Source organism: Astatotilapia calliptera, chromosome 23, assembly GCF_964374335.1.
Source record: "Astatotilapia calliptera chromosome 23, fAstCal68.1, whole genome shotgun sequence".
Classification (NCBI taxonomy): domain Eukaryota; kingdom Metazoa; phylum Chordata; class Actinopteri; order Cichliformes; family Cichlidae; genus Astatotilapia; species Astatotilapia calliptera.
Window position 1 is genome coordinate 44,417,632 of NC_137443.1, and position 17,620 is coordinate 44,435,251.

The window sequence follows — 17,620 nt, forward strand, 5'->3', positions numbered from 1 at the left end:
GTAAGCGATTAACTGTTTGTTCATCTGTTCTGCCACTTAAAGAGCATTTAAGGACGTCTTTTGAGTGTCCAGTTGAATTAATTCTACTGGCTCTCATGGTCATTTGTTATTATAGACATATTTTTCATGTTCATCCAGCTATTTAGTAAATTCTATCTATTTAGTAATATCCGTCAGCTATAAAATGTAATATAAATATAAAAATATCTAAATATCTCCTGTCCTTTATGTTTTAATGATGTAAGTCTGTTTACATTAGCATTCCTCACATATCAATGAGATGCTGTACAGTACAATCCTACTGACACAGCAGAAGGATAACGACGGCTATTCAACATCGTTACACGACAGATTCGAGCTGCATGACGCAGACAAAGTGACTAAATCATCTTTTTTGTGGTTTATTGTCTTCAAACCAGCAGACAAAGCTGATGGCAGAAGATGTCAGAGAAGAACTTCAGGCCGTGGACTGAAAAGGTATTTTTTTCTTGTTATCAAAAGACATTTGGAGTGGCAGCTTCTACAACTGGTTGTGCTGAAGTAAAGCTTACAGTCTAAGAAATCACAGTGTTGATATTCAGCACAAAGAGAAAAGCTCACTTGTTTGAATTTATTTACAATCATAGTTTTATAAATTCTGACTGTAAACAGCTTTTACAGCTTTGATATTGTTTGACACTCGATATCAGGTGATGGGGTTTAATTTAAAGGTTTCTGTGTCCCAATGAGCCATTTACACTGACCAGTGTTTCACTTTAACTGTAACACATTCATTATTTAGATTCAACAAAGAAATAACTGAATGTAAAAAATGGCAGCCCTCAGGCAGGTTTATAGAGATATATGCATGCATTATGAAATTTATGTATCCCAGATAATTGTTATTCATCTAGTCATGGCAGACCCACCCCTTCCTCACAAGTTAACTGCAACCCAAAAGAACTAGTGGGGCTATTTACACACTCAAACCAGTGTGGGGTAAAAAGAGCCACCAAAAAGCTGTCAGCCACAGATGTGCTAGAAGAGTTAGAAGCTCTGCTTATGGAGAAACTTTCTAAGTCTAACAGAGGACAGGTACTCCTGCCCAAATAACATGATATAACCCCACATACAGCCCAGCCATAAAGTGAACCAAGTCATTTAGTTAAAGACAGCATGGGACCAAATGCATGTAACCAGCCTGCATCAACCTGACATTTCTTCCTCCTGAATTAAATGAATGAATGGATGAAAGTTAAATGACTACAAACGTAAAGCCACTAGTTCCCACACTGGAGCTCCCTGACACTGTGTGTTAACCGTATTTAGCTTGTATCAACAGTTGTAACAGGCTAAGCCACCTGAGAGACTGCATTGAATGATTGTTCCTGTCTTAATGGTTTCAGCTCAGATGTTCTGCTTTTTCCTTTCAGTAGATCAAAGCAGCTCGTGCTCCTTCTGCTTCCAATTTAGAAGAAGAAGAAGAAGAAGAAGAAGAAGAAGAAGAAGGCGAAGGCTTCAGCGAAGTGGCGTTCATGGTCTCAGTGAACAGTCACGGTCACACACTGCATGTGGTTTTAAAAGCAACATGTCTGTTCACCACAACAATGGAGATGTGTAATATTAGTGCAGCTACGGTTTGTTCTTGAACATCAGTTCTGTTTTCTACTTTGATCACTTAGACCAAAAAAGTGTTGTTTTCAGATTCTTTCTTTTACATCTATAAAGCACCTGCTCATTTTTTTTATTACAGTTAGTTTCACATGAATGTTAGTGTTTCCTTTATGATCTTTTAATGCTTACACTACACTGTACATGTCTACATTAGAGACATTTCTGTTTCCTGTTTCTGTTGACTTAGAATTGTGAAATGTTCTTTTATTTGATGCACAATATGAAGTTCATAATTTTCTTACAAATAAAACTCTAATGACAAACATGAACAGCTGTGCTTATTTCTGAGACATGAGTTTTTGAATGTGTTCATATTTAGACAGTGTGCATCTGTCTGCTGAAACTGTGATGGTGAACCTGAGGTGATGGTCAACAGAAGGCAAATATACATCAATATAAAACAATATTGAAGTAATGTCTTTACCCTCTGCAGCGTGTGGACACTGTGCACGCAATCACCTTATTCACTGTAGTAAACATGCACCGCTAGCTCACGTGACTGACTGTCTCCATGGTTACATCGTATATTATTAGCTATGTAAACAGCTTCCAAAGATACCGCCATAGCTCTCTGCAGCTGTAACACTTTCACACTTTGCAAATCATTTCACGTGTTTGATAGTTATGAAGACAGAATGTGTTTTTAAGGTCATGCTAGGCGGTTGCTATGGTGGTTGCTGTGGACTTGGGTGGACCGCGTCCGATTCCTGTTATTAGCTGTCCGCCACAGGAAGGCTGCGTTCCATTTACAAGTAGTGACAGTCTGCCGCAACTCGAACTCAAACCCCACTTTGTTCTTTAATTATAGGCCTTTTATAGCCGTTCATGACACGCACACACACACATAAAGCACTTTGCCTCACCATGAGAATGCAACTTCACCTAACCTAACCTTAAAGTATCTGATATAGGATAGAAAAATGAAGCAACCAGAGATTTAATGATGAAGACTCTGGGTTCTGTAGTTCACGTTTTACAGTCCTGAATGACTCTTTGAATATGATTTATTGAAGAGGAGTTTAGAATGCACTTTACATTTAGACTGTTGCTGTTTCATTTTTTACATTGTTGCCGTGTTATGTCATGAATAAGGTTCACCTGCTGGGGGTTTGATGGATCAGCTGGACAATACAGTCAAAGACAGACTTCATTCATCATATGCAAGAATCCTAGTTGGATTTTTGTTGTCACTCATGTTTTTGAACCAAATATTGAAAACAATTCTGACAGACTGGATACCTGGTCAGGGTGTACATTACCTTGTACTCAAGCATCCCAGGACAGAGCCCTGCCCCACCATGAGCCTGGGTGGATACGTGGTTATTAATATAAAAGGACCGATACTGAATATGAATATTTCATGAAAATTGAATTATAATACAAATTAGTAATAAGGGTTTCTCTGCGCCCTTATCTACCCCATACTCAAAGAGCTGCGGGCAGAGAGGGTGACAGGCGAGGATGGCACTGAAGAGAAGATGCTCGGTTTCTGGAGTCTCCTGGTCCTGTCAGTATTAGTAGGATGCATCTGCTGTGTCTTCTCGTGGATGCTCACCTACCTTGACTCGTTCCAGCCTGGTATGGATTTCCCAACACTGCAGACAGTGGCCCACGTCAGAGACGTTTAATATTGATTACATATGTCTGAATTGCTAACCCTAACCCTAGCTCAACAGACCACAATGCCCTGGACTGTCAGTATTATTACATGCTGTGAACATAAGTACCTTTGATCACAGTTTATGTTGTAAAAGAGAAGGAATATTGAAAGAAAGATCAACATTGTGATATTATTTCTTCCAAACTGACCAGAAACATGCTTGTCAGACTCTCACAGCAAAGGATCAGACTCACTGTGCATGACAGCTCAGGCCAATGATGTCTGTTAGATTGTCAGTTGTTTAGTGCTTCTGTACAGTTAGGGTCACCGTCTCTATTTCAGAATAATTAATATGCGGAAAACACTAAAAGTTGATTGTCTTCCAATATTCTAGCATAATTAAAAAACTTTGACTTTGTAAGTACATATTATTAGTCCTAATGCCAGCATAATTCTTCATAACTCCTGCTTTGAAATACTGAACTTTAAAATTGACCTGATGAAAGATCATTTACAGTGGCACTCTGTCAGGATCATTCTGACTGTAAGATCACTGTATTAATCTGAATCCTTCTGAAATGTGCTGTGAATGAATGCTGATGCAACTCACTGTGGGAAAGCTGTTAATAAAAGGAATCTGTGACACATGCAGCACATTCACAGAGGAAGAGGACACAAAGGGAGGACACGCAGAGGCTGTGTTGAAGTCAGAAATCCAAATCTTTATTAAAAAACAGGCGGCGGTAACAAACAGGAAGACAAGCAGTCCATCAAACAGTCTACAGGGTCAAACATACAGAGAATTCAAACAGCAGTAAAAAATAACTGGACACTGAAAAACTTAAAGCAATGTGTGACGCAATAAAAGGAAGCAGCGCAGTATATTCACTGAATTATCATCAATTACAAAAGAGAAAAACGACGATTTCTAAGGATTATTTTCTTAAATGCAGTTAGAGTGTGGCTGGTAAAGATGGAAACATACAGAATGTAAACTGTGTGAGTTTGTGAACTTTGTTAGAAACAAATGAGGTAAAAAAAACAACCCCAAAACAGACAAAACACAGAAAGAGGCTCTCAGTATTCATTCATAATTAGAAAGAAACATTCTGGTCGTGGATTTTTACAGTCTTAGTTCCGCTCGCTGTCATCATTATAATCATCATGATCAATGGCGAGGTCCTGAGGTGGGCGGGGCTGTCTCTGGTGATGTCACCATGAAGGAACAGCATCTGGCACGTGTTGGTGAAACATCCCAGTACACTGGTGTAGTTTCCTCTCCAGCTGTTGGACATGTGACACTTGAACATTAAGGGGAAGAAGAAGAAACAGTGTTAGGTCAGGTGACCACATGGTTTCTAAAGTAACTGACAGGAAGTAACCAGGCCGTCAGAAATGGATGGCATGTGTTTAGAGTTACTGGAGTTGGGTAACTCTACTTACCAAAAGCAGAAGCACACAGATGAAGGATCAGATGCTGAATGTTGCAGGAACATGCTCGTGTGTGGTGGTCATTCAGTGCTGCTCCGGCAGGTTACACAGTCCAAGACTGATATGCTGCCCATCTGAGAGTTTGAAAACACACATGCAAAGATTTATTTTGTATTACAGTCAAAGTTGGATGTTCATTTTTGTCCTTTAAAAATGTTTGTGTATTTGAAAGCACTAACATTTAAGGATGACTTGGATCGTCTCCTTTAAAGGGGAGACAAGTGTATCCACTGATCTACGTCACTTTACCTGGATGATGACTCCTCCGCCCTCACTCAGAAACACTCCTAATATAACCAAGCAAATAAATAATATTGAAGATTTACATCATTACAAAAACAGCAAAAACATCTCCCTTTGATTCTATTTCTCCATTCCTGCTGAACATCAGGCAACAAATATCTCAATAAATCACAGTAAAATGTAAAGCACATGTTTTCTCTGCTTTGTCTAACCTCTGCAGAGCCTCTGTCAAGAAAATCATAACTGTAAGCATAAAACCAAAATATACATTTCATAACACGTCACTGGACAAACCTCGGTCAGTTGATTTCCTCTGTGCAGTGCAGACGAACATCAGTCAGCAAGTGACTCTGCTGGTTCTTCTGAGGAAACACCACCGTCTCTCCACACCGTCACCATCTGTGAGCACAAACTGCCGCTCTGCTCTGCCAGCATGTAGGAATCACATATCACACACACAGGGGTGAAGAAACATCAGAGCTCAACTTTGGATACTTTAGATCTTAACAGATCAAAGCAGCTCTTAGTTTCAGCAATCAGACAAACAATGATACCAAACTGATTCTGTATGAATACAATATGGTATTTTCAATACAGCTGTCAAATTAATTTATTAAAACTAATACAGATATATGTATATTTTTTTTGATAAATTAGTTTGCTAAATTATAAGAATATATTTTTATTTTTTTTTCATTTAACAATTGCAACTGAAAGAAATTAAATATTGAACAAAAATATATTGTCACATTCTGAGCATGCTCAGCACGCTGACAGACTTGAAGTTGCTACAGATTTTAAGAACTGATAATTATGGGGAAGAAACTTCTCTTGTTCATCCGTTTAATCAAACATTTGATGCCTCAGCTGTCTCAGTCCTATAGCGTTCTGCAACTACAACTAACCTGAAGCTTGGATTTGGCTGCAGGTGCCCCTGTACATCCTTCTCAGATGTGGGTACCAGTTAATCCCACTTCTTCCTGAGCTTTGCTTCATCACAAGACCAAAGGTGGCATCCCGTGTCACAGTCTTATCATCATCCAGAATCAGAATCAGAATCAGAAAGGGTTTTATTGCCAAATGTTGAGTTTACAACATTAGGAAATTGCTGCGGTGCTTCAGTGCAAACATACTGTTATAAATTACACTTAAATAGACATGAAAATAAAAATAAGAATAAGAATTAAAAGTGCTAAGTGGATAGATATATACATGATATATACATGAGTGCAGGTGGTGATCAGTGCCAAACATGGAATGATGCAGTGAACACAGCGTAGGGTGTTAGTGGTGGGAACAGTCATACGGTTATTGTTCATGTGTCCGACAGCAGAGGGGAAGAAACTGTTCTTATGGCGAGAGGTTCTGGTGCGAATGGACCGGAGCCTCCTGCCTGAGGGGAGCAGGTCAAACAGACTGTGTCCAGGGTGAGAAGGGTCAGCTGAGATCCGAACTGCACGCCCCAGTGTCCTGGAGGTGTACAGGTCCTGCAGAGATGGGAGTCTGCAGCCAATCACCTTCTCAGCAGAGCGCACAACACGCTGCAGTCTCTGTTTGTCCCTGATAGTGGCTCCAGCGTACCACACGGTGATGGAGGAGGTGAGGATGGACTCGATGATTGCAGTGTAGAATTGCGTCATCGTCCGTGTTGGCAGGTTGAATTTCTTCAGCTGCCTCAGGAAGTACATCCTCTGCTGGGCTTTCTTAATGACGGAGGTGATGGTGGGCTCCCACTTCAGGTCCTGGGTGATGGTGGTACCCAGGAAGCGGAATGAGTCCACAGAGGTGATGGGGGTGTCAGTCAGGATGATGGGGGGGAGTGGAGCTGTGTGCTTCCTGAAGTCCACAATAATCTCCACTGTCTTCTGGGCATTCAGCACCAGGTTGTTGTGGCTGCACCAGGACACCAGACGTTCAACCTCCCTCCTGTAGGCAGACTCATCCCCGTCCGAGATGAGTCCAATAATGGTGGTGTCATCTGCAAACTTGATTAGCTTGACAGACTGGTGGGCGGAGGTGCAGCAGTTGGTGTACAGGGAGAAAAGCAGAGGAGAAAGAACACAGCCCTGAGGGGAGCCGGTGCTGATGGTCCGGGAGTCCGAGACATTCTTTCCCAGCCTCACATGCTGCTTCCTGTCCGTCAGGAAGTCAGTGATCCACCGGCAGATGGGATCAGGCACATTCATCTGGGAAAGCTTGCCTTGGAGATGGTCTGGAAGGATGGTGTTGAAGGCAGAGCTGAAGTCCACAAACAGGATCCTGGCGTAGGTTCCTGGGGAGTCCAGATGCTGCAGGATGAAATGTAGGGCCATGTTGATGGTGTCATCTACAGACCTGTTGGCTCTGTATGCAAACTGCAGGGGGTCCAGGAGGGGGGCCGTGAGGGTCCAGAATGTTTCCAGAAGAAACATTTGAAGAAACATCATGGAGAAGAAACATTTATGCGCCTCCTGGTTTTGTTTTCTGATCCTGCGAAAAGACTGAGGACAACAAAGCCCAGAGAACACGAGATACACAACATCCAACATTCAGACTCAACAGCCTCCATAAATGAAGACCACCGCGTTTGTTCAGTTATAGTAGATATGAGCATACTTCACATTACTGGGTATGAATAATAATGAGGAGGCAAACTTTGAAGATGCAGAGCATGATGTCCCATCATCAGACTGTAAACAAACATCCACCAGGCTTCTTTGTTGCCAAAATTGATGATTCTCCTATCAGGGATCAGTAGCGTGTATTAACCTGTGGTATAAGCAGCAGTCACTGAAATATTACTGTTTCAAATAAGAAATCTAGCACATAAAAGCCAGGGTGGGAGGGATCTCTGCAAACTGACTTACCTCTGCAAGTGTGAAGCTCAACAAAAATCTGACTCTCCAGTCACAGACAAACAAAAACTCCAGCTGGGAGATAGAAAACGCTGTCTGGGTCTTGCTGGATGTTGCTGGTCAGAGTCCACACATTAGCAGAGTGCTTCTTGGTCCCACTGACCCATGTGGACAGCGACTGTGGAGAACTGTTCTGGAAAACAGAGAAGAGAATTAAAATAACAAAAAGCCAAACAGGATTTCCACAAAGACTCTCTTGGAATCAGCAATCAAAAAAATCACTGGTTCATATTTCAATCAAATATGAACAGGTTCCTTAACTGTACGCAGTTCAGATCTGATTTAATTTAATTTCCTTCACACAGCACATTCGTCCAGGCCGACAGGTAAACATAGAATTAATCTCAGGTAACATGACTCATAGTAGAGATTCAGTAAGAAAGATTGCAGGCTCTAATATTATTACCACACAATCCAAGGACACACCAACAGCTCAGATTTGTAGAACTATTTAAACAAATGTCTTCTGAATATTCAATTCATGTTCACAGTGGGAGGGTGGGGGGTGTCGTGGAATTTTTAAAATAAAGTCTGCAACACAGAAAGAGCTGTGATCAAGCTATTTATTACTGCGCCAACACACATCAAACATCACAGTTCAGTCATGTCAGCGCTGCCACAGAAGTGGTGCTCCTCCTCCTTTATGCATTCCAAGGAAGAGGAAGTTACAAACTGATCCTACCACACTTCAACGGATCAATGGTTATGCTGTTTTGTGCCCTTGGCCTTATCAGCACCTGTAAAGGGAGTTGTTTTCTCAAACTGCTGAAGTAAGTTCATCTAGTTTTAGAAACTTTCACTGAACAGTAACAGTGTCACAACTAAGCATATGCATAAGCACTTAAATACTTTAAATGAGAATAACAGAAAATTTCTATTAAAAAGGCTAGAGCCTGTCCCAGTAGTCATAGGTAGAGCACACCTGGACAGGTCACCAGTCTGTCAGAGGACTAACACAGAGACAGACATCAGAGTAACAAATCTATTTAAAATTAATGTAAGTTTGCTGCAGCTGTATGTATGAACATATGTTTCTGTGCTCACAGTCCACCTCTCAGGAACCTGCAGTTCACTTTTAGTCAACTTTAAACAGACCTCACAACAGGCTGATGTGGCTGGATCAGTAGTCTGATTTAAGTACGATACCTTTGGCCAGGGATTCATCTGGTGCATCGCTTCACTGCAGTCTTACATATTTTCCCCACACCTGAATAAAAAATTACTGATATATACAAATAACAGCTTCAGCTGATGCAGCCTGACTCAATCCTAGATGTTCAGCACACAGAGACACAGAGGTGCCGTTTAAAGTTTAGTGTTAACCTGAGTCACTGATCATTTGCAGTATTACAGAGTCTGGCAGTCTTTGCATGATGCACACTACACTGTACGTTTCTAGCTGACTCTCAGGTGTGACAGGTGTGCCAGCAGGAAAGAGTAATAATAACCTGCATCCTGAGGTTTGTCATGCAGGACAATACTTGTATTTGCTTAATTGTTTACTAAATGTTTGAGGTGTGAAATAAACCGCAATGGAGCAAAATATGGGCGTGTGTGGTTGGAGGATGTGTTTGTGTCTATGCGTGCGAGCGTGCGCGCGCGAGAAGGGGAGGGGGGTGCGAACATTTTTCTTGTAAAACAAGAGGGGCCCAGCAAAAAAAGTTTGGGAACCACTGCTTTAGGGTTTCCTGACCGCCATGCGCCAGGAGACGACACCTGTCCAGGGGCTGGGCCTTGGACATGGTCACCCTTAGCAACGATGTCACCAAGATGATGAGGGAGGTCGTCTAAGCTCCGCCCCCTGGAGATGTGGGTGGAGTCTATATCTATGGTCTTTTTCTGGATGGAGCGGGATGGGACAGACATGGCGCCAAACTCGCTGAGGCTCCGCCCAAAGTTTGTCTTTTTAAAATCAGTGTTTTTTTAACTTAGATTAAAATAATAAACTGAAGCTTTAAAAAAAAGAAAACTTCAGTGTTCAAAAGTCCAACGTTTTACTGTTTCTGTATTTTTTTGTAAATTAACATAAAAACATTTTTAAAAAACATCTTAAAGATTAATTTAATGAAAAATTATGAAATAATAATTAATTTGTCAGCAATTTAGGAACTAAATGAAATCAAAGTATTTTTGTTTTTGCTCAGTAATAATAAGTTTGTCTCGGCCCCTCAGGTCCTCTTCACCCCCCTCCCTGTGGTCCACGTCTTCGCCGTCAGCTCAGCCAATATGGCCGACAGTAAGCGTCCCCCTGGCGGCGGGGGGGCGGTCAGCCTGTACTCGTGTCCCGTCTACAAGAAGCCTCGACGCACCGACCCGAACTTCATCTTCTCCCTGCAGCTGAGGAGCGTGCAGCCGCCCGAGCACTGGACACTGCGAGGCGCCGCACTGCTCTGCGACTGCAAGTGATCCAAACGTTGTTGTTCCACAGACACGGACAGACACTCACCGTGGGGCTCTGCTGTGTCTCACTCAGACCTCCCCACAGGTTTCACTTTGAGCTTTTCTTTTTTATTCTGATGTTCTGATAATTTCCATTTTTCTTCAGCACCAAACATGTTTGTAGGTTTTTAGTCTGTTAAATTTATGAAAATCAAAATGTTTCCACCTCTTCTCTCTGCAAGTCTCTAATAATAATAATAATAATAATAATAATAATAATAATAATAATAATAATAGTAACATTAATGATCGTGTATGTGACCTCACACAGTAAAGCTGATGTGAGGATCATCACAGTTTTGGTGGTTGTATGAACTTAGAATGCATAAAATAATAATTTGTTTTAATTAAAAAACTTTCCCTCTGTCATTTCCTGAGTGTTTCAAAATAAAAGTCCTCTCTTTCATGTTTTGAATGTGAGGCTGTTCCTGTGATGCCTTCAAATCTGTTTCAGTCTGCAGTTTTTTACAGTTCAGACCCAAAGTGACTCAAACATTTACTTAAAAGAGGTTTTTGTTCGTCTGGGTTTTCCTGCTCAGCAGCTCTAAACAGGCAAAAGCAGAAACACACAAACAGAAAGAAACAGGAAAATATGTGTTTCTGTGAACAATGCAGCAGCAAAATGAAAGACCAGGATTTATTTTTAATGACTGACAAAAACATTAAATGATCATGTTTATTTTCACATAAATGTTCCATCGGTCCTTCTTTTACAATAAGTTTAGAAATGAAAAATAATAATAACACACCAGGAAAAAGCCAACAGCACGAGTCCTGAAAGGCTTAAAGAGAAAATAAACGCACAAAGAATGAAACAAAAAGGCACAAAACCTCAAAACAAGAGTGAATTAAATCTGAGCGACACACAAAGATGCTAAAAGCCCCAAACATGAACCTGTGAGGTCATTAATACCTGTGTGTGTGCATGTTTACATGTCTTTGTGGGGACCAAAATGCCCGTCCCCACAAGTTTGAAGACATTTGTGAGACTCAGAATGTGGTTTTAGTGTCAGGGACAGTCAGGTCAGGGTTAGGCATTCAGTCTTAATGGTTAGAGTAAAAGGCTGAGGAGAGCATGATGTCAAATAGATGTCCCCACAAGGATATGAAAACACAACCGTGTGTGTGTTACTGTGAATTTGTGAAACAAGTGAAGATTTCAGAATCAGTGAGAAATGTTTCACTTCCTGTTGGTGAAGAAGAGCAGACTCCTCTTCAGCCACAGAAATGAAGAAGCTTTTATTTTGTCAGCCTGACAAACACGAGCTGAGCCACGAGCAGAGGCGACCCTGCAGAGGTGAAGGTCACAGTCAGAATCAGCGCCAGAGAACCGCACAAGGACGGCCTCATTGGTCACGGCTGAGTTCATTATGTGATGGTAACAAGCTGATTATTACAGAACAGGAAACACACGTCTGCTCATCAAACACCAGCTGCTGCTGCTTTTATCAGTCTGACAACAAAACCTCACAAGAAAGAAGTTTTTGTGAGTTTGCAGCGTTCCTCTAAACTGAAAACTAAAACAGACTGAAAATGGGAACACGCACCCACACTCGAGAGTCAGGCAGCTTAAATGTGTTTGTCTTCATCTGTAGTTACGTTTCATTGGCTGGAAATGTGCTAACTGGAATCCTTCATGAGTCCAGATGAACAAAAACAAGTGTTTACTGCTCCACGCTGCACGAATCTGAATCAAAATCACTCAGACGCGCCCACGTAGGCATTCCACTAAAACCATGTGACCACCTTCACCTTTAAACCTGTCGTGAATATAATTTTGACTCTTCCCTTTATTTTGAAAGAACAGATTTGCAGGAAGTGCGGCTGCTGCAGAAACTCTTCACTTTTCACTGGCTTTAATCTTGAAGGTTTCTCCAGATGTGGAACTTTCATGCTAAACATTCAACATCTGACGACCGTCTCCGTGTAAAACACTGACAAACTCAAACTTTATACGGTAACTGACAGATTTATTCCTCCATTTTCAGGCATTTCACAATGAACTTGGATTAGTTTGATGATTTTATTCACGTTGGTGAATAAAACCAGCCAAGAGGCTGATTCCTGCAGAGGAGGAGGCAGAGTGGAGGAATCTGCAGGTTCTGTCTCTAACACACAACCAGAGCTTCAATCATAACGAGCACATAATAAAACCATGATCCCCCTGATCGACTCTTTTAGCCTGTTTCCTCTGGATCGAACAGGATCTAACAAACCCCAGCTTCTGCTGGGACACTGGTCATCATGGGAGGAAAAAGATGGCTGCCATGTTGCCGTTTCCTGTCTTACACCAGGGTTATACTTCCTGTATCTGTGGGTCTGAGTTTTTAATCAGAGGATGAACTTAAAGCTTTCAGTCTGCTCTACAACCCACCACCTATCCACACGTCTGCTAAGTGGACTGGAAATCAGTAAAACTTCTACCAGACTTTAGTAAATATTGCATTAAGATGAGCAGACAGATTTTAATCTCAGCATCGTGCACACAGATTTTTCAGGACACTGGAAGAGTTCCTGCCGTGGATTTAGATGTTAGTGTTGTGTGGATGATCCCATTCTGTCATCTTTGTGTTACTAACACTGATGCTTTTACACCTTAGGACCCTCGAGACCTCTGCTGCTCAGCTGTCCTGATCGCTGCCTCCACTTTAACCAGAGGCTGTAACCTCTGATCATTTCACCTGCACCGACAGTAAAACTCTTCTCCAGAACCAAACGTGCCATAAACCCGTCACAGCTTCATCATCAGCTCAGTCTCAGCAACATGCAGACGACCGAGCAGCAGAAACTCTGCAGGGAACGTCTGAAGTCTGTTCTTCAGTTTTCCCAGCTCACTGTTTATTGAACATGAGACAGAAAAATAATTTCACCTTTAATGTGAAACTTTTATCGCCTGTGACATGTTTGCAGGAAGTTTACATGCTGTGATTTAGTGTCACAGCCATAAATATCACACAAGCATCCTGTGTCCCATGTGTCCCAGCATCCTCTGTTGTCAGGGTTCCTGGGTCTGAGCGACCCAGGATCCCTGAGCAGTTATGAATTATATTATTATTATTGTATGTATATTTGGTGTTGCTGTCTTTCTCCCTGTTTGCGTGTGTGTATATGTGTTTCGGCGGGCGCCTTCAGGCCTGGTGGGTGTGGCCCTGCTGACGGTCTGGCCACACCCGAAGCCACAGACCTGCTGCTGATCAGGCCACGTCGGGGGAGCTACTTAGGAGAGTCTTGGAGCTCCCACCGACGCGGGATCATTCCGTGAGACTCCATGTTAGTCATCCTGTTGAACTGAGTTAGTGTGTGTATGCCCGCGGTTATATGTGTCCTGACGGCTGCGTCTATTGTGTCCCCAGGAGAAGTCTGGAGCGCCAGACGGCAGCCAGCACGAGGGGTGCTGAGACACGGGAGCGGAGAGCACTGAGACACGGACTGGTCACGGAGAGACACGACACGGGAGTCAGGGAAAGCACGGGGATTTATTGTTACACTGTAAATAAACGCACTGTTTGTACATAGAGCACCGCGCCTGGGTCCTGCTTCCCCACACCTCCCACGGTTTGCCATGCCGAGCCGTGACATCTGTGTTTAGGGAGGAGCAGTGAAAGTGAAAGTGTTGATCCTCCGTTCAGAGTAGTGATGGGATTTCCGGCTCTTTTTAGAGAACCGGCTCTTTCGGCTCCAAACCGGCTCTTCAGGTTGTTTTGTTGCTTTAATTAATTTATTATTAACAATAATATAAAATTATGCACAAAAGGAATTACTGACGTAAAAAAAAGTGGTTATGGTAGATATATGCGGTGGCCCCTAGAGACAAAACACGTACAAACTCCAAAACACATTTCTAGCATGAACTGAACTTCCAAAGCAGAGCTACTAGATCACTTAAATTACACAATTGAAAGCATGTGTGTATTGTTTGTGTATTTATACACAGGCACTCATATATATTCAAATAATTTAAAAAAAATTTCATTTACCTGTTACTACCACACACCAAATCCGGTCATTGGTACTTGCTGGCTTGTGTAGCCACTAGGTAACAAAAGCTCAACACTGCGCCCAGCATCCTGGAGCACTTCTGTTGTCTTTTGTACGTGTTTTGAGTTTTTATGTGCTTCTGAGTTTTTATGTGCTTCGGAGTTTTTATGTGCTTCGGAGTTTTTACGTGTTTTGGAGTTTGTACGTGATTTGAAGTTTGTATGTGCTTTGTCTCTAGGGGCCACCGTAAATATACTTTTATTTATTCACTCCACATAAAATGTAATAAATAATATAATATATCACATTATAATAATAATGAAATAATGAAATAATAATAATAATTATATAATACAAAAATCAACTATTCACATTTCAACTTTTAACTGTTTAAATTTTCAGCTTTTTCCTTTTACAAATTTAAAGTGAAACAACACAAAACACTGCAAACCACAACACAATTAAATATAAATTAAAATATGAAAACAAAAAGAACATGCATATTCTCTGTCATATGGACCTGCATGAATAAACTTTCTGAATCCTTTATCATCTCCAACTGAAAATAGTTGTGGATGATTACTATACCTTTCTAATGTGACGTTGTTGGCCCTGCCTCTTTCTCTCTCTCTGCCTCTGTTCCTGTGCTACTGAGTGTAACTACCGCCCCTCCCCCCTCTGCCCAGCGTAAAGCACAAGGCTCGTGTGCAGAGTGAAGCAGGAAAAAAAGTGCAAGAGAGAGAGAGGGAGAGCGAGAGAGAGGCTGAGAGAAAGAAAAAAAAAACATGTGACGGCTCGTGATAAGAAGGCGGCTGCGTTGTTCACGTCTAAGATCCGGCTCTAAGAGCCATTTCGTTCGCGAACGACCCATCACTAGTTCAGAGCAGCAGGAGGAGGAAGGTGGAGCTGAGGCAGGTGAGTGTTAACATGAATATGTTTCTTCTTATGACATAAAATAATTCCACACTGTTCGTGTCTGTGGATGAAACGTCAGGCCGGTCGGCTCCTCTGAGCGCTGGTTTCCTGTAAGTAGAGAGGAAGTGAGTTTAGCTGAGAGAGCAGGAGGAGAGTGAGAGCTGTGCTGAGGCAGGTGAGTGTTAACACCGCTCTGACATTACTGTGTCTCTGTGGCGGGAACAACAGGCTCCGTCAGTGGAGGCAAAAATAATCAGACTTTGGTTTTTCAAAGGAAACTACTTTATGTTGGGAGAAGCCGCACTAATTGGATAACGGCTTGTCAATCTCAAGTTATTAGCCAATGAGCGCGCAGGTTCACAGTAAGACCCGCCCTTATCACGACATTTTTAAAACCTAAAATGGCGACAGAAACTTTTTTTTTTTTTAATTAAACTTTATTTATAAACAACAGTATAACATACAAGGCACCATCATTAATCCGATTATGTTACATTCTCGGTTGAGCATTATAGCAAAACAAACAAACAAACAAACAAACAAACAAAACGAACAAAAAAAAAAAACAACAACAATAAGCACAAAGCTAAAAGAGTTAGCACAAAAAGAAAGAACAATCATTGAAGGATTTGAACCAAAGGCAAAAAATAACGTGCAAAAAAAGGGCAGTCGTGATTATAAAATAGGGAGTTTTTTTTTTTTTAACATAGGTTAAACTCTTTAAATAAAACAACAAGTTTAAGGACTTTCTTGTTATTCACAAGTTTAAGCGATTTAGCCCAGAGTTTAAAGTCATTCAGCCATCTGTTTATACATAGTTTAGCTTTAAAGTATCTGCATTTGTGAATAAAAATTTTTCCCATTAACAAAATCGTCCTAATCAACAGGTCAAAATCTGCATTCTCAGCAAGTATTCCAAACTTTATTACTGTCACCGTCAAATGTGGTAACTGAATTCTCCTGGACTGTAGCCAGCTCCACATGTCAGTCCAGAAGGAGTGCACTGATTCACAGTAGAAAAACAAGTGATCCAGACTTTCAATATCATTTTCACAAAATGTGCAGGCGTTCACATCTAAGTTAAATTTCCGTCTTAAGAATTCATTGGTTGGATAAACCTCATTAATGATTTTAAAGTGAACCTCTTTTACTTTATGGGAAAGAGGAAGTGAAATACAGTGGGGCAAAAAAGTATTTAGTCAGCCACCGATTGTGCAAGTTCCCCAACTTAAAATGATGACAGAGGTCAGTAATTTGCACCAGAGGTACACTTCAACTGTGAGAGACAGAATGTGAAAAAAAAATCCATGAATTCACATGGTAGGATTTGTAAAGAATTTATTCGTAAATCAGGGTGGAAAATAAGTATTTGGTCAATAACAAAAATACAACTCAATACTTTGTAACATAACCTTTGTTGGCAATAACAGAGGTCAAACGTTTACTATAGGTCTTTACCAGGTTTGCACACACAGTAGCTGGTATTTTGGCCCATTCCTCCATGCAGATCTTCTCGAGAGCAGTGGTGTTTTGGGGCTGTCGCCGAGCAACACGGACTTTCAACTCCCGCCACAGATTTTCTATGGGGTTGAGGTCTGGAGACTGGCTAGGCCACTCCAGGACTTTCAAATGCTTCTTACGGAGCCACTCCTTTGTTGCCCGGGCGGTGTGTTTTGGATCATGTTGGAAGACCCAGCCGCGTTTCATCTTCAAAGTTTTCACTGATGGAAGGAGGTTTTGGCTCAAAATCTCACGATACATGGCCCCATTCATTCTGTCCTTAACACGGATCAGTCGTCCTGTCCCCTTGGCAGAAAAACAGCCCCATAGCATGATGTTTCCACCCCCATGCTTCACAGTAGGTATGGTGTTCTTGGGATGCAACTCAGTATTCTTCGTCCTCCAAACACAACGAGTTGAGTTTATACCAAAAAGTTCTACTTTGGTTTCATCTGACCACATGACATTCTCCCAATCCTCTGCTGTATCATCCATGTGCTCTCTGGCAAACTTCAGACGGGCCTGGACATGCACTGGCTTCAGCAGCGGAACACGTCTGGCACTGCGGGATTTGATTCCCTGCCGTTGTAGTGTGTTACTGATGGTGACCTTTGTTACTTTGGTCCCAGCTCTCTGCAGGTCATTCACCAGGTCCCACCGTGTGGTTCTGGGATCTTTGCTCACCATTCTCATGATCATTTTGACCCCACGGGATGAGATCTTGCGTGGAGCCCCAGATCGTGGGAGATTATCAGTGGTCTTGTATGTCTTCCATTTTCTGATGATTGCTCCCACAGTTGATTTCTTCACACCAAGCTGCTTGCCTATTGTAGATTCACTCTTCCCAGTCTGGTGCAGGTCTACAATACTTTTCCTGGTGTCCTTCGAAAGCTCTTTGGTCTTGGCC

At 41.8% G+C, this 17,620-nt stretch overlaps 1 protein-coding gene and 2 long non-coding RNA genes across 4 annotated transcripts in view; 2 read left to right on the top strand and 1 right to left on the bottom strand.

The window, feature by feature from the left end:
- Nucleotides 1-17,620, top strand: part of LOC145424441 (ribonuclease inhibitor-like) — a 92,151-nt gene that overhangs the window by 36,234 nt on the left and 38,297 nt on the right. The window lies entirely within an intron of this gene.
- LOC113018490 (uncharacterized) lies at nucleotides 18-1,922 on the top strand. The gene is made up of 2 exons (XR_003271804.2): nucleotides 18-477; nucleotides 1,413-1,922. It is a non-coding gene; the product is annotated as an uncharacterized LOC113018490 (long non-coding RNA).
- On the bottom strand, nucleotides 3,955-6,031 carry LOC113017779 (uncharacterized). Of its 2 annotated transcripts, none has more exons than XR_013904932.1 (4): nucleotides 5,893-6,031; nucleotides 5,282-5,412; nucleotides 4,697-5,031; nucleotides 3,955-4,554 (listed from the first exon to the last, which is right to left on the bottom strand). It is a non-coding gene; the product is annotated as an uncharacterized LOC113017779 (long non-coding RNA). The 2 variants fall into 2 exon arrangements; XR_013904933.1 differs by having other exon boundaries at nucleotides 5,282-5,407; nucleotides 5,893-6,029.